The 20414-nt window shown below is 42.2% G+C and overlaps 1 protein-coding gene across 6 annotated transcripts in view; it reads right to left on the bottom strand.

Annotated features, from left to right (window-relative positions):
* The window catches only part of STAU1 (staufen double-stranded RNA binding protein 1), a 56152-nt gene extending 46872 nt beyond the window's left edge, over positions 1 to 9280 (bottom strand). Inside the window, exon 1 of one of the 6 annotated variants that reach the window (XM_032879017.1) lies at positions 8975 to 9280. The gene's annotated coding sequence lies outside the window, so the exon portion shown is untranslated. The remainder of the gene's footprint in view (positions 1 to 8974) is intronic. The other 5 variants (XM_032879015.1, XM_032879016.1, XM_032879019.1 and 2 more) reach the window with 5 other exon arrangements.
* Between the last annotated feature and the right edge of the window lie 11134 nt (positions 9281 to 20414).

Raw genomic sequence — 20414 nt, 5'->3', positions numbered from 1 at the left:
TACTCTTGGGGGCTTCTGTCAATTTAAGTCCCTCTGTGCTGAACAATTACAGAAGGTTTGGGTATCTATGTTTTTTTAGCCCAACCCAGAGGCTTAAAAAATTATAATATAATAAATAAATAAATAAGAATGGAAAAAGGGAGCTGCTCAAGTCAGACAATGACAACAGTAAGAAACAACCACCACCAACTTTACAGCAAAGGAAAAAGGAGGAGGGGAGAAATACAGCAGCTTGTAACCACCTGGATTTTAGACATCACACAAAACAAGGATAGCTGACACTCATATACACATTCACACTCCCGTGACCCAACGCAGTTTCTGAACCCCCCCCCAACCATTTTCAAATGATAATCTAAAGCCATCATGATTATTACCAGTGTAGCTACATAGCACTTACTTTCTCCAAGCAGTGGTAAAGACATACTGGGGGTTAAGCCTAACTCCCTTACTTTCCCACTCAAGAAAACATACTAGAATGCAAAAGATGAATTACATTCATTGCTGTATTCATTCAACAAATAATTTCTGAACACCTACTACTTGAAGGCAGTATTTTAGACACTAGGGAGAATGCAGTGCACAAGTAAGATACAGTCCCTGTCCTTGCGGAATTCACGCTAATACAAGAATAACCCTGAACCTAACACAAATTTAAGTAAATAATTCACAGTGGCATTTTAACTCACAGTAACAAATCATTTATAATACACATCTCCTCATAACTAAATAAGACACATAAGAAAAGAAAGAGCCCTTGGCTGCAAAATGCTGATTTAGGATAAGGGCAAACCAGCTAGCATAGGGCTGTTTGGTTATGGTGGAGAAAAGCCTTGGCTGGAGATCTAAGTGTGGGTCCAACTCTGGTGCTGAGCTGAATAATAAATGCTTTATTTAATATGTTAAGAGGCTTCAAACTTTTATTGTATTAAATGGAGTCACCGCCACCAATTTCATATGATTAATAAAATATTAACTGTACTGCTTGAATGGATTAGCTGGTAATACAGGTGAAATGCTTGCAAAGCAGAATATTTCATATCAAAGTTAGCTGTTAGACGTCACTTTCTTAGGGTATACTATAACTGGTTTTATAAAATGACATAAATCATGTCCAAAACACACTATTTAAGAAAGAAAAAAACAGCAAAATTAGGAAGAATTTTATCCAAAAAAATGTTTACTTTATTCTTTTTTTATGTTTGGTGCTTAAACAGGTAAATTCTGTTAATAGGGAAATCAGTACCCAGCAGTAGTTATGCTCTAAATGTTCCAGACTGTAGGGGCGCCTGGGTGGCTCAGTGGGTTAAAGCCTCTGCCTTCGGCTCAGGTCATGACCCCAGAGTCCTGGGATCGAGCCCCACATCGGGCTCTCTGCTCAGCAGGGAGCTTGCTTCCTCCCCTCTCTCTCTCTCTGCCTGCCTCTCTGCCTACTTGTGATCTCTATCCGTCAAATAAATAAATAAAATCTTTAATTAAAAAAAAAAAGTTCCAGACTGTAAAGGTTCACTATACTACAAACAAAAAGGGAATTTATTTACCTAATTCTATTTGACTGTCATCTAGGTGAAGGGTCAAAGAGCTTCAATGAGCAGGTTGGTTAAATTGTGCAACAAAGAACATAAGCCTGCAGGCATAATCAGACTTACCATTACATATAAATTATCTTCTTTCTGACAGAGGAAAGGACTGCCTAGCATTCTGTACAAAATCACAATGGCATCAGCAGACAATGGCCCTGTTTGTATCAGGGTGGAATCTGCAACACTAGAAAATTCATGCCTCAGTTAATTTTAATCTATAGAAAGTATGGACTTCAAAAAGTAAAACTGTGAGAGAATCAGCCAAGATCTGGTTAGATCAAAAAGCTCGTGCCTGAGGGCAGCCAGTATAGACAATATAAGAAGCAGAATGTGCTCACTTCATCCCCAGAAAAGACATATTTCCGACACCTTTTCATAGTTAATGAAATGTATGTATGTATGTCATTACAGACTACACAGTCACCTCCATTAAGGTTAAAACACAGAATGGAAACTTACACACCATCTCATGAAAACCCCAAATCCAATGCGCAGGTTTAATTTCACTGATCTAGCCTTTTGTTTTTTTTCTTTTTTAGATTTTATTCATTTATTTGAGAGAGAGGGAGAGCGCGCGCTTATGAGCATGAGAGGGGGAAGGTCAGAGGGAGAAGCAGATCTCCCGCCAAGCAAAGAGCCTGATGTGGGATTCGATCCCAGGATCATGGCCTGAACTGAAGGCAGTTGCTCAACCAACTGAGCCACCCAGGCACCCCCTTTTATTTGTTTTTTATTTTATTTTATTTTTTAAAGATTTTTATGTATTTGACAGAGAGAGACAGCCGGAGAGGGAACACGAGCAGGGGGAGTGGGAGAGGGAGAAGCAGGCTTCTGGCAGAGCAGGGAGCTCAACATGGGGCTCGATCTCAGGAACCTGAGATCATGACCTGAGCCGGAGGCAGATACTTAACGAATGAACCACCCAGGTGCCCCCACTGATCTAGCCTTTTAAAACTAGCCATTAAGAGAGGACTACTGCCAGGTGGAGAACCAAAGAGGCTTCCTATTCAGGTGAGCACTGACTCAAAGAAAGCAAAAAAGAAAATGTTCAGGAGGCAGTTTAATATCAAACAGAAAGTTACATGAAATATCTCCAATATCACCGGCCAGCAAACGGATGTCAGACACAGCTGGGAGGCAAAGAGGGCAACAACCACGGAGTCCTATAAAGTTAATTGGAAGTTTAGTGAATGCATATCCAACAGTGGAATATTAAAATTGTGAAGAAACTAATTTTCTTAACAACCTTGTATATAGTTCATAAATCATTTTTAACAAACTTCATGAAGAATTATAGCAATAATTTAGGGGAGAGCCTCCTACAACACACAGGTTAATGAAGTATCCTCCTACCCATTTACTTCTAAATAGCGCCCCCCCCAAAAAAAACCTTTGAATCAACCTACAAGTTTTAATGTGGCTGTAGCAATCACAACAAAGAAAAGTACACTGTTAAGTCTATTTCAAGGGAATGATGAGTAGAGTTGATTTTAAAAACTGAGTATTACTGAAATAGACTTTTTTTCAAATTGGTCTGAAGTTCTAGTAAACAAAAAATTATCCTAGCTAAGATGAAGCATTGGTGACACACAGAAAAAAATGCCCTAGACAAAAAGCATCCGAGCATAATTAGAGACGAAGTATGGTTCAGTGGAAATAGCTCAGGACCCCACTCCAGTTACCTGGTCTCCCAGACACGCCTCAGTATCCATGGCCACTATGAACTGTCATCTACAGAGACGGTTTTCCAGTATCAGAAACACAACATGAAGCGTCTACTTCAACTCTTAGCATCAAGGAAGAGCTCGCTGAACAGCAGCTTTTACATCGTTAGATAAATTCAATCTGACCCTTCAGATTCCTTTCCTGCATCAAGTAACCCTCACCCTGTAATCCTAACCTACCTAGCACATGTTAAGAGCTCAATAAATAGTAGCAAGTATTATTATCCAGCAAATTTACTAATCCTGTCCTCAGCCACATAAACATCTATAAATATAAACTTATAGCTACACACCACTTGTAAAAAACATTTTAAATGGGAACAGAGAACATGCTGACTAAAATCAACCCACTCACTGGGCAACCAGTTCCAAAGCTATATCAACTACAGAGACAATCTAATGAACAGTTTCCATTTAGGCAAAGACCCCAGGACACTTAAATTTTTTTTAGAGTTTGTAGTCTGGTAGACATAACAAAAATCTTCAGAACAGTTACGACCTCTGTATCATATTATAATAAAACAGCCTGGTTTGCTTCATTACTATTATAAACTCACAAAGTCATCACACTTTCCCTCTAAATTAGATTCCAGATTAAACAGAAGCAGATGGGCTACAAATTTAATATTCATAAGACTAATTTTTAATCGAAAGCAAATACTTTCTTGGATAGATTTTCCTACTTTTGCTTTCAGTAAATATACTTTGAAGGAGTCCCCTGAAAATACTCCTTTAACAAATAAATGAACATTCCAGAAAATATAAATTAAGTCTGCAGAGAATTTGTTTCTACTTCCTCTTATCTAGAGAATATAAATCGCTTTTACATCAACCTTATTCACTACTTTGGGAATGTACATATTTAAAAAATTAAGCTCTTTGCAGTAATTTCCTCATTTTATCATTTTTTAAGTAACAATTTTCTTTGGTAAGGTTTTGTAGTTCAGAGCATTTAACTGTCAGCAAAACAGATCTCCAAGCCAACCATCCAGTAGTATTTGTTAAGATCAACATAGCTATATATTTGTAATCCTATTATCTCCTTAGTAGGTGAGAACAAAGGATTTGGCCAACATTATTCGAGCTTTGTTATACCTGATTTATACATAAGCACACCCTGTTGCAAAAATTCATTAAACATTTCTTCAAAAAAAGGAAAAAGTTCTGGAGTCAAAGCAAAATTGGAAACAAAAATCCACAAAGCCCTTGGCTTTTAAAGGTCTAGGAACACCTTACAGAGCTGCCTCAATTTAAAATTCACTGTGGTGGCTATGTATGCTCAAGTATTTAGTGTGCTGAGGGGCGCCTGGGTGGCTCAATGGGTTAAAGCCTCTGCCTTTGGCTCGGGTCATGATCCCAGGGTGCTGGGATCCCCACATCGGGCTCTCTGCTCAACAGGGAGCCTGCTTCCTCCTCTCTCTGACTGCCTCTCTGCCTGCTTGAAATCTCTGTCAAATAAATAAATAAAATCTTAAAAAAAAAAAGTATTTAGTGTGCTGATGCTGCAATTTATTTTGAAACGTACTGAAAAATAAAATGGATTAATGAATTCAAAGAGACAGACAAACGGAACAGACATGATAAAACAAATAAAGTCAAATGTCAATGGCAGAAAGCAGGTGGTAGATAAAGAGGCACATTGTTAAATTCTTTAAACTTTGTTATATGTTTGAAAATTTTCATAATAAAATGTCAGAGAAAAATAAGGATAGCAAATAACATGTCTTCTAGTTCAATCTCCCACTCGTAACTTATACTTTAAAGAACGGCATAAATGCTTAATCTTGATTTTAATAAAATTTTATTTAAGGAAAAGCTCAGCGAAAATTATACCAGAAGCATGTTAGCTACAAAGGTCTCAGTCACCAAAAGTTTACAATTTAAAACAACCTGTTGTTACAGGTTTAGAGTAAACCAAAAGGTATAGTGTGAAACAAAAATCTGTCATAAAATTCTCTAGGGGCGCCTGGGTGGCTCAGTGGGTTAAAGCCTCTGCCTTTGGCTCAGGTCATGATCCCAGAGTCCTGGGATCGAGCTCCACATCGAGTTCTACATTGGGCTTTCTGTTCCACGGGGAGCCCGCTTCCTCTTCTCTCTCTCTGCCTGCCTCTCTGCCTGCTTGTGATCTCTGTCAAATAAATAAATAAAATCTTAAAAAAAATTTCTCTAAACATTTCTGAACGCTCCAGAATCCCACTCTAAGAGAAAGAAAGCAACCTCAAAAGCTCTCATTTGAGGGGGAAGAATTTACATTTCCCCAAACTGAGCACTTCTGTGCCACTAAAAATGACAGCCAGTAAAACAATCCACTATGGAGGCTCATAAAAACAAGGTCCCTGGAATTGACTTACGACATCCAACGAAAAGATGTCTTTTTCATGAAAGTTTCATTTTTATGCTGGTGAATTTCACTTTCATTCCATCCAGTAACAGGGCAAAAGAGAGAAAGTTGCCCTGCAAGCTGAGAGCCACTCTGTGCTTCCTGTCTTACTGAGGGGAGACTGGATGAAACAGCACAGTATAGACCACCGTTTAACGATTACACTCAGAATAATGTTAATGGATAAGACTTCAGAAACGAGGGGGGAAAGTTCTATGAGTCATACTCATTTCTAAACTTAAAATAATCTGTATATAAATGGGTTTTCTGGCTGGATCTTAAAAGAGAGCAATTTAGTCTGAACAAACTGTATTTATTGTAACAATTCCAAATACTTAAAAAAGTTTGACTTTAAGCCTCCTGGGAAGCACTAAGCATTTTTTTAAATAAAGCACATTTTGTGGTCTTTCTTAGATACCAGATTTTTTTTTCTAATTTTAAGAGGTATGCGCATCCCTCTCCAACTCCCAGATTGTAGTAAGTAAAACACAACATACATTTTCACTACACCTGATCAAGCACAAAAGTAACCCTACAATTGAAATTACAATAATCTAAAAGCAAATTACAGTTGTCGAAAAGATATAAACAGTCCATGACCAACAATCTGAAAATTAAGTAACAGTGACAAATGTAATACTCCTCTCAACTTCAATTCTAGCAGAAATCTATTTTCAGACAAGAAAGAAAAACATGAGCATCTAGGCTCTGAAATTCATTCATACTTACTAAACATAATTCTACAACAGAGTTTTGAAATCAAATACCCTTTACTTAACTCTTAACCTAACATGATAGCAGCATATTTACATAAACTTTGAAAGTTTCATTAAGAACTATTAACTGCAGTTTAACTTTGACACACAGTTATTCTCCATTGTAAGTGGTTTAACAGGTAGGTCTCCACCAAAACAGGTTTAGGGACATGTGTATTTCTGATTCCTTTTCGGTTATAGCCACTAACAGCTCAAGAACTGTTGCTTTTGTACACAAAAAAAGCAAGGCAATATTCTGGACATGACTGAGTGGGATAAGCACTGAACCAAGAGCTAATGAGGCAGCTCATTTTTTTTTTCTGCTGTAGAATAATCATGTGTAAACAGAGATGAGAAGACCAATAAACAAAATGAGAACTATGATTCCACTAAAAGTAAATTTGGGACCTATTAACAGTCTGGGATAACCTTGTAAAATTATATGATGTTTAGGATTTGTTTCAAAATAACCCAGTTTCGGGTAGGAGGTACCTCATGAAACAAGATGACCTTGGCTACAAGTTAATTATTGTCAAAGCTAAGTGACCAATACATGGGGCTTCTCTACAGTTATCCAATTTTTCCATGTTTTCCGTAATAAAGGTTTTTTTTTTTTAAAGTTATCGGCTGCAATATTAAAACATCATTTCCCCAACACTACAATTTTCGGTGTGGCAGAAGACATGCGTGTTGTACAGCTATTTCTTAGGCGTTTTTGAAGAGTCATCCAAACAAAGATTTTCAACTAGAAATGACGGTAAGACTGTCAGAAAATTATAGGAAAATGTCAAAAACAGAGAGTCCACTTCACATTACACGTTACTGAGAAACAGGTGTAAATAGAAACAGCTTTAAATTCAGTAAAGAAATTTACTACCTGGAACAACTCTCCCATACAGGAGGATCATTCAGTTGAACAAACACACACACACACACACACTAATTTTTTGTAAATCTGGTCCCCCATGAGTTGCATTTCCTTAGGGAAAGGTACACACATACAACTAAGTAAAAAATTAAAAGAAACTCAGTATCTTTAAATAAAGTTGCTGTTTTAAAAATCCCACCTGTCACCAGGAGAACGGAAACTGCTCCCTCTACAATCCAACTGTATTTTTAGTTTTTACTTCAACAAGCAGAAACGTAATTCATATTTGGTAAGCACACTGATTCCTGAAAGGCCAAGATCAATCAAAAACCCGGATTAACTCTCTTTCCACCACCCTCTAAACAATCAAAGCTACAAGCAGAAGGGAAAGTGACCTTAAAAACGTCCCCACAGCCAGAGAACAGAGGCAGAACAGACTGAGCACACATCTTCGCCGGAGCAGAAGAAAACTTCCACATAAGCAATACTGCAACACGGAGGTGGGGCAAGGGCTTAAAAGGAAACTCGGCCAACAGGGACGGAGGGAATAAAAGCAAAGCTGCAGTGAAAAAAAGTTAGAAGTTAGAGATGTAACGCAAAAAGGACAGACATATTTTTTTGCCAGCTTCATACACCGCCCCCTCCAGAGCCTGACACCGAGCAAGTGCTCCAGAAAGGTTTGCTGAACTCAAGGAAAGCTTCTGCCAGCAACTTTCCCAGAAATGAAATGACAACAAGAAGCCGGATGATGGCAGGGGAAGGGGGGGGGGGGGGAAATGGACAGGTTGCTCAAACGGAGGGAGCTGGTGAAAATCTTGTAGCTGGCTCAGCGCAGGAGATGGAAATAACAGCATCTTTTACGGACTGCCCACTTCCAGAGTGTCCCAATTAAACGGACGCCCCTTTCAGATGTTAACAACCCAAAACAAAGCCCGGCGCTGGCGGTGGGCGAGCTACGCATTTCTGCCTCAAAGAAAACCCAAACGGGTAGGTAGGTCAATTTTTATCCCACTTGACCCACTAAGTTATACCTTAATATCACGCTAATAAATTATGCAGACGGTTTATTGGGACACGCTGTGGGTCTGGCACTCTGATAAGCGCTTCACACGCCCCATTTCACGGAACCTTAACAGCCTGAAGAGGCAGGAACCGCATTAGCCCCCCCTTTTTTTTTTTCCCACCAAGACACAAAGAGTTTAAGTGACTTGCTTAAGGGAGTAGCGCGGGGATTTGTACCCGTGCTGGACACCTGGGCTGTGTTCGTAACCACTACGCTCCAGATGTGGCTACGATATAGACGCTCCGGATATAAGGGACTCGCAGCGGGGACCCCCCCCCCCCCCCCCCCCCCCCCCCAGGCATACCTTCGGCATCCCCCCCGCACGAGGAGGAATTGGGAAAGGCGCCGTGGCACCTGTTTCCGGCCCCAGCAAGGGGTGGAGGAGCTGGAGCTCCCGGGGTCCAGGCCGCGGGGCGCCCAGAGGCGGGGGGCGCGGGATGACCCGCCTCCTCCGGGAAGGCCCCGCGGGCGGGACAGAGGCCCGGGGAAGAAGGCCAGGCGCGCGGGCCCGCCGAGGCCTAGGCCCCACCCGCCGCCCCCTCCCCGCGGCCGCGGCGCCCGCGCGGGCCCCGCCAGGCCGGGCCCGGCCCGGCCGCCTCACCTGGCTGCTGCCCGGAGCTCGTCCCCCGGCCGGCGGTCCTGGGCGGCGACGGCGGCGGCGGGGGCGGCGAAGAGGGGAAGAAGGAAGGAAGAAGGGAGAGGAGGAAGGGAACGGCGGAGGAAAGAGGCGGAGTGGCCGCTGAGGAGGCGGGCGCCGCCGGGCCGGGGGGAGGGGGTCAGAGGAAGGGGGAGCCGAGCCAGACGCGGCGGCCGCGGGCGCAAACGCTGAAGAGCCGCTCCGGCGCCCGCAGCCCCGCAGGAAGTGACGGGGGAGGGGCCTGCGCCCGCCCCCGGCCCCCGCCCGCCTCCATGCCCGGCCCCACCCCCCACCCGCGGCCCGAACCACAAGTCCCGGCGGGCGCTGCGATGGCGCCTGCTCTCGCAAGGCACTCCGGGAGCCTGGCGGCTGGGTACCAGGTCTAGCCTAGGTCCCGTCGGCCCGCCCTGGCTCCCGGGGCCTGCTGGGAGTTGTAGTTCTGCTGGGCGTTGAGAAGTACCCGGGGACCCACAACGAGGCTGAGCGGGACTTTTTTTTTTTAATTTTATTTTTTATAAACATATATTTTTATCCCCAGGGGTACAGGTCTGTGAATCGCCAGGTTTACACACTTCACAGCACTCACCATAGCACATACCCTCCCCAATGTCCATAACCCCTCCCCCCAACCCCCCTCCCCCCATCAACCCTGAGCGGGACTTCTTAACTCCGCCCCCCTCCCGTCGTTCTTCCCGTTTTCCTCGCTGTCCTTCCTTTTTTCCCCCGCCTCCGTGCCTTCTTTCGCTCCTTCCCCTAGTTTCTTCTTCCGTGTTTATTAAATGCCTGCTATGTGCACGCTGCTGCTCCGAGAATTGAGAATATACAAGTGAACAGACAAAAAAATCCCTGCCCTCATAGAGCTTATGTTCTAGTGATGGTGAAGCACATAATAAATAAGATATAATTTTTATAGTCAGTTTAAGGGCGAGAAGTGCCAGGTTGCTGTTTCTTTCGCCCAGCTCTGGATAAACTCAGTGGTTTTAGCAGCACGCTTATAGGGCGGTGGGCTTTAATGGTGGAGAATTTTGGACCTCTAGAATCACACTCAGCAAAGAAAAATGCGCGTATTGTGGGAGGTCCAGGAAACAGTGAGTGACAGGAAGAGCTGTAGATGCCCAGGCGTTCCCTTTCCTGCTCACTCTGGGACTACCTCCCCACTCTGTAGAAATGGTTGGGGTTTTTTTTTTTCTCTCTCTCTCTGCCTTTTTTTTTTTTTTTTTCTTCAGTATCTTTCAACTAGCTATTGCTCTTTCTTGCCAAGGCAAGGCAGTTTAATTTGCCTAAGTTCATGATATGAGGTCCTGTGGCTGAAGGGGCCTCTCCAAACATGGCTTGGGACCTTGCTCCTGGCCCAGAGGACATTTTTCTCTGGACCAGGCCTCCTTACTCTGCTTCTTGTAAAATACAGTAAGATTGAATTTCAGGACATGAAAAACGGTCAAAGGACTTTCACTGTCCAGTTAGTGCCAGTCCAAGACAGTGGTAAAGCAACAGTCAGATATTGTCCAGCCCTCTGCTAAAGGAGAATTGTTTTCTCTCTTAAGCAGTCTGGACCCCATAGCTCACTGGGTAAAGGAGCAGACACAGAGGGGTTTCTCTAAATTTGAAGCTGAGGTCCCTGCACAATCAATCTCTTCAAAGAATGTTCTGACCCATTTTACTATCATCTGTGGGGACCCAAGTGATGGGCAGATGACTTCCAGTCTCAACTTTTTTCCCTCCTTCCATATATTGAAGGAGAGATCCATTTTTCCCCCTAATCCCAATTTGGATTTTACTCCACTCCACAGTTTGGATCCTGATACAGCTGGGCCTCAGTTTTCCCCCTTAGTTAATTAAGAACAATTTCCCGTATTACCCAGTGGACATGGGAACTAATAGAGCTTGATACCCTATCTCATCTTACCCATCTGCAGAATGACAGGACTCTTAAAAATTGTTAAGTTCTAAGTGTGCAGCTGTGAGCCGCCTAAGCTAGCGCTGCTCTTGCTGGTGACCAGTCAGGTGTCATTCCAGGAGTCACATGTTCTTAGGGTACAGCCTCCCCCTTCCTCCCCTCAACTCCTAGCAGTCACTGGTCTTTTTACCAACTCCGTATTTTGCCTTTTCCAGAAACGTCATGTAGTTGGAGTCATGCAGTCTGTAGCCTTTTCAGGTCGGCTTCTTCCACTTACTAATATGCAAAGTTTCCTCCATGTTTTTCATGGCTTGATCCCTCCTTTTCCATTTTTAAACAGATACATAGTAACACAAAGTATAATTTTTAGATAAAAATCAACTTCTCACAGGGTTTTTATGTGATTTGCATATTCCCATTCCTTGTTACAAATGCATATAATTCACCTTCTAGGAAGGAACAGAGAGAATTTAATGTAATTTACTTAATGGTCCCAGTTTCTTATTTCCACCTTGATCTCAAAGAAAAATAAATAATTCCTTTATTATTTGGCAAGAGTCAAGAAGTCTGCAGGCCCATAGGAGGGAATTTAACTCACAGTACAAAGAGAAAACAAACCTAAGTGACCCACTCCTAAACCTAGCGAGTTCCACAGCTAACCTAGGCCTCAGTTAAATACAACTCCTTGATTACACAAAGCAAGTTCAGAGTCATTCTCAAAAATTAAAATGTTGAGAATAGCCCTGTGGTCGGGTGGCTGGGGACCACCTGAACCTGAAGGGGTCGTATGTATTGTCTGACCAATCTGTAGCCCAGTGCCTGATGTGTGCTGACCCGATGGAAAAACAGAACCAAGCCCCCACAAAACAAAGCTCAAGGAGTATTAACTCTTCAGCTTGTTGTTGTTTTTCTTCCTTTTTCTTTCACCTGTGATTTTATTTTAAATATTTTATTTATTTATTTGAGAGAGAGAGAGAGAGAGAGCATGAAAGGGAGAGGTCAGAGGGAGAAGCAGGTTTCCTGCTGAGCAGGGAGACTGATGAGGGACTCAATCCCGGGACTCCAGGATCATGACCTGAGCTGAAAGCAGTCGCTGAACCAACTGAGCCACTCAGGTGCCCCTCTGTGTTTTTAGTTTTAATTAGTTACTACGATTCTAACACTTACATAATAATCTGGGTTTGGTGGGCGACTCGGTGGCTCAGTTGGTTAAGCGTCTGCCTTTGGCTCAGGCCAGGATCTCAGGGTCATGGAATCCAGGCCCGCTTCAGGCTCCCTGCTCAGTGGGGAGTCTGCTTCTCCCTCTGCCCTCCCCCCTGCACATGTGTGCACGTGTGCACTCACAAGCTCTCTCTCTCTCCCCAATAAATAAATCATATCTCTAAAAAATAATAGGGGGCGCCTGGGTGGCTCAGTGGGTTAAGCCTCTGCCTTTAGCTCAGGTCATGATCTCAAGGTCCTGGGTTTGAGCCCCACATGGGGCTCTCTGCTCAGCAGGAAGCCTGCTTCCCCTCTCTCTCTCTGCCTGCCTCTTTGCCTACCTGTGATCTCTGTCAAATAAATAAATAAAATCTTTACAAAAATAATAGTAATAATAACGTGGCTTTGTAGCTCACTTTAAAAATGGGGCAGATCTGGCTGCACAGAGCCTGCGGAGTGGCAGCTACACCCTATAGATGGGCTCATACTTCTCAGGTCACTGCAGTCCCCACCATACCCAGGTCTCTCGTTTATGTTATGTCCCCGTTCCTGGTGACGTTCAAGTTTGCCATGCCTGGCCTACTGCATGCTTTTCTGTGAAGCTGAAGACTTGTCAGGAAGACAGACCCTGGTCAAAGAATCTCCAGATGCTCCTGTGACGAGTACAGGAAGAAAAGGTACATGGTATTATGAGGGCACTATGAACCCAGGTTTGAAGATTTAAGGATGGTGCGTGATAAAGCACTGTAGTAGCTTTGGCAAAGATCTGAAGGGTATGTCCAGCGTAACCAGGCAAAACGGGTGCTGGAAGGGTTCCCAGTAGGAGGAAAAGATGCACAAAACCACATGGCCCAGATGTTAGTTACTATCGCTACAAAACCAATCACTTCCAAATGTAGTGGCTTATTTTATCATCTCTTGTAGATCTACAGGTCAGGAATTTGGAAAGGATTCGGGCAGGCTCTTCTAACTTGGGTTTCTAATGTAGAGCTGGACTACTGGTGAGGGAACACCTGTGGGCTGGCTGGGCCTCTCCCTCTTCAGAGGCTGTCCTCGGGGTCTCTGCATGGCCTGCGATGGGCTTCCTCACAGCATGGCAGCCTCCGGCCTGTTGGACTGTTCACAGGGCAGCTGAAGTCCTCAAGAGGGAGCGTCCCAGAGAGCAAGGCAGAGCTGCGTTTGCCTCATATGACCTAGCCTCAGACAGCATAGAGAGTCACATCTGCTGTAGTGTCTTGGCTACAAGTAAGATGTAAGCCTGTCCAAATCCAAAGGGAGCGGGATCAGACTCTACCTCCTGTTGGGCAAGTGCAAATGGCAGGTCTGGAGCTCAGAGGAGAGTCAGAACTGGAGACATAATGTGGGAGTGGGCAGCGTGAGCGAGCTGAAGCCTTAGGGTGAGTGTTAGTGGATGTTAACACCTGATCAATTACCTCTGCTCCACTCTCATGGCTCCTTAGCAGAACTCTGCACTCTGATAAGTATTTGATTATCTGCTGAGTTTGCTCTGTTCGGCTGGGACTATGTGATCACCTTCCATGAGGGCAGGGACTCAAGTTGTCTTGATCATGATGGTGTCCCTGGCCCCTAAGACAGTGCCTGGTACACATCCATTTCCATCAGCTACTGAAGAACCACAGCCTCTCATCTCTGCTGGAGTCCCTAAAAAAACAAGGAACACCTGTAGGGTTGATTGGTGTATGTCAAAATCACCCATAGTATATGTTGCAAGGGCAAATATGGTTGAGAACTACTTGCTCGTCCAGATGAGTAATTCTCAAGATTATTTGAGGTAGACTGCTCCCCTGGGGCTCTTTCAGCATCTTAGAGGGACAGCATTGCATCTTCAAAGATGGAATGACATCATTATATCTTGACATCATGATGACATCTTGGTATCACGACATTTTTGGTCCAAAAAAGATATCATTTACAAATCAACAAGAAAAGAAAATTCCTAGGAATAAATTTTACAAAAACGACACACAATCTATATGAAGAGAAGGCTTAAATTCTACAGAAGGATGCAGAAAAAGATTTGAACACATAGAAATATATGTTCTTGACTAGCAAGACTCTATCATTAAGATATCAGACATCTAATGAGATCTTTTTTTTTAGATTTTATTTATTTATTTGACAGAGAGAGAGAGAGCTAGAGTGAGCACAAGCAGGGGGAGCTACGGGCTCTCTGCTCAGCAGGGAATCTGCTTCTCCCCCTCTCTCTGTCTGCCTCTCTGCTTACTTGTGATCTCTCTCTCTGTCAAATAAATAAATAAAATAAAATAAAATAAAATAAATAATAAAGAAAGAAATAACACCATGAGGGGCACTTGGGTGGCTCAATCAGTTGTTCTTTGACCCTTGGTTTTTTAGCTCATGCCACGTTTGTGAGATCGAGCCCCTCATCAGGCTCTTTGCTGGGCTCCCTCCCCCTCTACTCCCTACCCAACTCTCTCCCTCTCTTAAAAAAAAGAAGAAAGAAAGACCATAAATTCAAGGATATTAATGGAAATACAGTTTGTAATAGGAAAAGTTTGGAAATAGCATCAACATCTATGGACCTAAGACTGGCTAAATAAATTATGACAAATTCTTACAATGGAATAATAATCAGCAGTTTAAAAAAAATGAGATAAGGCATTGCCAAGAGAATGAGAAACAAGCTACAGACTGGGGTTATAGTATTTGCAAATCATATATCTGAGAAAGGATTTGTATCCAGAATACATGAAGAACCCTGAAGACTCGACAATAAGAAAACAAAAAACCCAAGGGAAAAACGGGCAAAAGAATTGAACAGACACTTCACCAAAGAAGTTTTAGGGATATATGGGTGTCAAATAAACATGTGAAAAGATATCATTCGGGAAATGCAAAGAAAACACACACACATATACACTCACAAAGAGATATCATTACATAGCTATTAGAATAGCTAAAAATAATAAAAACAAACCAACAACACCAAATAGAAGAATGAAGAGTGGGACACCTGGGTGGCTCAGTCGGTTAAGTGGCTGCCTTCGGTTCAGGTCATGATCCCAGGGTCCGGGGATCTAGTCCTGCATTAGGCTCCTTGCTTGGCTGGGAGCCTGCTTCTGTCTCTGCCTGCTATAAAATTTAAAAAAAGAAAGAAAGAAAAAGAAGAAGAATGAAGAGCATTAGGAATGCTTATTCATTGCTGAGAGGAGTGTAAAAGAGTACACCGCTTGGGAAGGACTTGACAAGTTCTTATAAAGTTAAGCATGCATTTGCCATACAACCTGGCAACTTATGTTCACATGAAGCCCTCACACTAATATTTATAGTAGCTTTCCTCGTAACAGCCAAATCTGGGAACAACCAAGATGTCTTTCCACAGGGGAACAGATAAACAAACCGTGGTCCATCCATGTAATGGGACCCTATGGAGCGACAAGTATAGAAATGTTCATGAAACAACATAAATGAATCTTAATTGCATCATTGCAGGTGAGAAAAATGAAACCCAAAAAGCTACAAATTGTTTGTTTCCATTTATACAACATTCTGAAGAAGGCAAAATTAGAGGGACAGAAAACAAATCAGTGGTTGTCAGAGAGGTGGGGGTGGGGGTAGTCGTCTAAAATCCTACACCTGATGTTTAGGTATTTAGGTGACTGAACTGTTCTTCATGCTCCCAAGGTGGTGGATACATGACTGCATTTCCCCAAACCCTTACAGAGCAAACTTTACTGTATGCAAATGTTTAGGGATTGGTAAAGATGGCCCAGGTTCCCAAGATGGAGTTAAAGACCAGGACAAATGAATTCACTGGCAGGGATGGGAACAAAAGAAACTGACCCTAATTAACTTTGGAAAAGTGCTTTGACTGGAAACGGTAAAAGCTAAAGGAAAAAAGAACTGCACATTGACACTGTCTTCTAGTTGGTAAGTGTGTTACTCACAGGGATGATAAATATAAAATACCGTGAACTGAATGAAAATGAAATTACAACATACCAAAAACTTGGGGATGAGGGAATCTTTAGAGTAAAATTTGTAGTGCTAAAATGTTTGTATTGGGGGCACCTGGGTGACTCAGCGGGTTAAAGCCTCCGCCTTCAGCTCGGGTCATGATCCCAGGGTCCTGGGATTGAGCCCTGCATCGGGCTCTCTGTTCAGCAGGGAGCCTGCTTCCCTTCCTCTCTGGCTGCTTCTCTGCCTACCTGTGATCTCTGTCTGTCAAATAAATTAAAAAAAAAAAAAAAAGTTTGCATTAGGGGCACCTGGGTGACTCAGTTGGTTGGGTTACTGCCTTTGGCTCAGGTCGAGATGCCAGGGTCCTGGGATGGAACCCCATGTCTGGTTCCCTGCTTGGTGTAGAGTCTGCTTCTCCTTTGCCCTCTGCCTACTACTCCACTGGCTTGTGCTCTCTCTCTCTGTCAAAAAAAATAAAAAATAAAAAAAAATTAAAATGTTTGCATTGGAAAAGCAAAAAAAAATCTCAAACTAGTAGTAATCTACATATCTTCCTTAAACTAGAAAAAGAAATTAAATCCCAAGCAAGCAGAATTACAGAAATAATAAAGATACCAATAAATGAAAGCAGTAATAATAGAGAAAAATCTATGAAAACAGAAGCTCATTCTTCTGAAGAAAAAAAAAATTAAACATAATTGATAAACCTCTATCCAGACTCATCAAGAAAAAAGAGCCAGAAAATTTGTGGCAGATACAGAAAACATGTGTGCTTGTTAATGAACAGACCACCTCTAGATTCCAGGGGTCTGAATGAAGATAAAAATATGGTAACAGTATTTCCTTTGAAGAGAAGGATTGAGTGGCTGGGGATAAGGTGGGAAAATGACTTTTTGGTGAAATACCTTTCAGTTTCAGTTTTCTTTTGAATGTGTGTATGTGCGTATGTAATCACCTATTCAAAAACAGGGGCGCCCCCCTGGCTGGCTTAGTCAGTAGGCCATTCTGCTCTTGATCTCAGAGTTGTAAGTTTGAGCCCCATGCTGGGCCTAGAGATTACTTAAAAATAAAAAATCTTTGTTAAACAAAAAAGTAACAAGAATAAAGTGCTTTATATTTCAAAGAAAACATCTTCATTTGAGGGCTGGTAGTTTTTATTTATTGCTTTATAAAGTTCTTAATTTATTTAAGTAATCTCTGCACCCAATGTGGAGCTCAAACTCATAACCCTGAGGTCAAGAGTCACATGCTCCTCCAACTGAGCCAGATGGGTGCCCTGAGTGGTTTTTAAAAGCATATTCATTCATTCATTCATTCATTCAATATGTGGTGTTTATTATTTCCATGAATTTTTATATTTAACATTGCAATGAAGTCTTCCTAAAACAATATTACTTTGTGAATTTTATTTTTTTTAAATTTTTTAAAGATTTTATTTATTCATTTGAGAGAGAGAGAGAGAGCACAAGCAGGGAGAGTGGCAGGTAGAGAGGGAGAAGCAGACTCCCCAAGAAGCTAGGAGCCTGATGTGGGGCTCGATCCCAGGACTTGGAGATCATGACCTGATCTGAAGGCAGACGCTTAACCATCTGAGCCACCCAGGCATCCCTTAAAATTTTACATAAGTGGTATCATACTATTTGGATTCTTCCGTGCTTTGCTTTATGCCCCTCAACATTACATTTTTGGGGAGTTCATCTTTATTTACATACGTAGCTCTCATTTGCTCATTTTCACTTCTGTATATACCATCGCATGGGTGTATCCCCTTGTACTTACCCAGTCTTCTGCTGATGGACATTTAGGTCAGAGGTATGTCTTGCTGTTGTAGGCACTGCCACTATCAGCATTCTTGCATATCTCCTCATGCAATTTGTAGATTTTATATTTCCTATATTTGTAATGGACTGTTTCCCAAAATACCCAGTGAGGCACCCTTTTCTAAGAGCCGTCTCACCTATTGATTTTTTGATATATCTATGAACTACAGATATAATTAATGATAACTTTATTCTAATGCTCACAGACCTCAGGAAAGTGGGGAGTTACAGTCATTTGATTTATTTATTCAACACTTAGATATCTACTAAGCATTAATTGTGTGTCATACACTGAAAATACTGAAATGAACAAGACAGGCCTCTGCCCTCATGGAGGTCACATAAAGAACATTATCTCTGCTTTTCTCTACTGGCCTTCTTCTCTTACTGACTGTCCTAAAAAATCTTGATAGGATTTAGTACAGGGATACTATGGGCTCTGGGGTGAAGTGAGAAGTATGATTATGAGTTAGTTCTAGGTCCACAAGGTAGCTCCTATTGGCTTAGCTGACGTGGTTCTCTCTCAAATTTAATACCAGCTAAGTTAGTGGGAAAAACAAATTCCTCACAATACGTTCAAATTGATCCTATAGGAGAATCCATTGCTTATCTCAAGGTTACTTGGAAATAGGAGGGTATGTTTTTGTATCATACTGGAGGCAGAAGGCTACAGGGAGTCATTTTCCCTGGAACGTTAAAGTTTTTCGGTCATTCGAAATAGCTTTTAGCTTCATGCAACTTATTTCTCATTAAGAGCAAAAGTGCTCTTGTTACATTCAAGTGCTATCTACTCTCTAGATAATGTCTATGTTTTATTATATAGTTTTAAAAATTAAGTTTCTTGGGGCCCTTTGGTGGCACAGTCAAGTGTCAGGGTCATGGGATTGAGCCCCATGTCCGGGCTCTATGCTCACTGGGGAGTCTGCTTGAGAGTGTCTGTCCCCTCTTCCTCTGCCCAATCCCCCTGCACTCTCGCTCTCTCAAATAAATAAAGCTTTAAAAAATATTAAGTTTTTTAATGTAATTTGCACCCATCGTTTAAAAAGACAATAGTTTTAAGAAGCTTATCATGAAAAATAACACTCTAATCCACTCACTTTTAACTGTTTTCCCCAGGTATCTTCCTTTATATTTCTCTTTTCTTTTAAAAGATTATATTTATCCATTTGAGAGAGGGAGAGAGGGAGAGCACAGAAGGAGAGAGAGAGAGGGAGAAACAGACTCCCCACTGAATAGAGAACCTGACATGGGGCTTGATCCCAGGACACCCAAGACCATGACCCGAGCCAAAGGCAGACGCTTAACTGACTGAGCCACCAGATGCCCCTATATTTCTTTTCTTCAATAGTTTATTTATTATTTTTTAGTAATCTCTACACCCAACATGGGGCTCGAACTCACAATCCTGAGATCAAGAGTCATATGTTCTTCTGACTGAGCCAGCCAGGCATTCCTCTTCCCTCATATTCTTTTTTTTTGGGGGGGGGGGCGGGTATTTTATTTATTTGAGAGAGAGAGAGAGAGAGAGAGAGAGAGCATGAGAAGGGAGAGGTCAGAGGGTGAAGGAGACTCCCTGCCAAGCAGGGAGCCCGATGTGGGACTCGATCCCGGGACTCCAGGATCACGACCTGAGCCGATGGTAGTCACTACCAACTGAGCCACCCAGGCGCCCCCTTCCTTCATATTCTAAAGGACATGCCTATACTGACATTTCTTGATTCTTGCATTTAGATCTGTTGACTGCCTACCATGGAAGATAAGAATTAGTTCTCTTAATCCTGTTCCCACCCACTCCAACACAATAATTTCTCCTTCTTAGTTGTTCCAATATCTTCCTATCATAATTATTGATTCAACCAGTATTTAATATTTACATTATTAAGCCTACAGAAGTAGTACTTACCATTAAGCCATGTAAAGTTTTATGATTACATTTCATCTATAACTTCCCCCCCAAAAAAGTTATTAGTTGCCTTGTTTTCTCATTTTCTTGTGTCACAGGATATATATAGGGAACTATTTCAGTTTCAGTCTCAGATGATGCTTCCCCATTCCAAAGTAAAAGTCCCGCCTAGGCGAGACTCGTAAAAGAGGTGATTAAAAACTGGTTATAGCAGCTTTATTCGTAATTGCCAAAAAATGCAAGCAACCAAGAGAGCCTTCAGTGGGTGAAGGGTTAAATAAACTGTACTACATCCAGATAGTGGAATATAATTCAGCACTAAAGAGAAATGAGCTATCGAGCCACGAAAACACACGGAGGAAACTAAAAGGCACGTTACTAAGTGACAAAAGCCAATCTGAAAAGGCTACATACCATGCCATTCCTGCTATATGACATTCTACAAAAGGCCAAACGATGGAGACAATTAAAGATCAGTGGTCCCCAGGGGTTTAGGTGGAGGGATGAATGAATAGAGCACAGAGACTGCTCTACAGGATACTACAATGGTGGACAGATGTCATTATGCCTTTGTCCAAACCCATAAAATGTACACCGCCCTTTGAGTGATAATGACATGTCTGTGTAGGTTCATGGACAGTA

This window comes from Lontra canadensis, unplaced genomic scaffold (assembly GCF_010015895.1).
Source record: "Lontra canadensis isolate GAN:19392208 unplaced genomic scaffold, GSC_riverotter_1.0 scaffold65, whole genome shotgun sequence".
In the NCBI taxonomy this organism is placed as follows: Eukaryota; Metazoa; Chordata; class Mammalia; order Carnivora; family Mustelidae; genus Lontra; species Lontra canadensis.
This window is presented reverse-complemented; position numbering and strand designations above follow the sequence as displayed.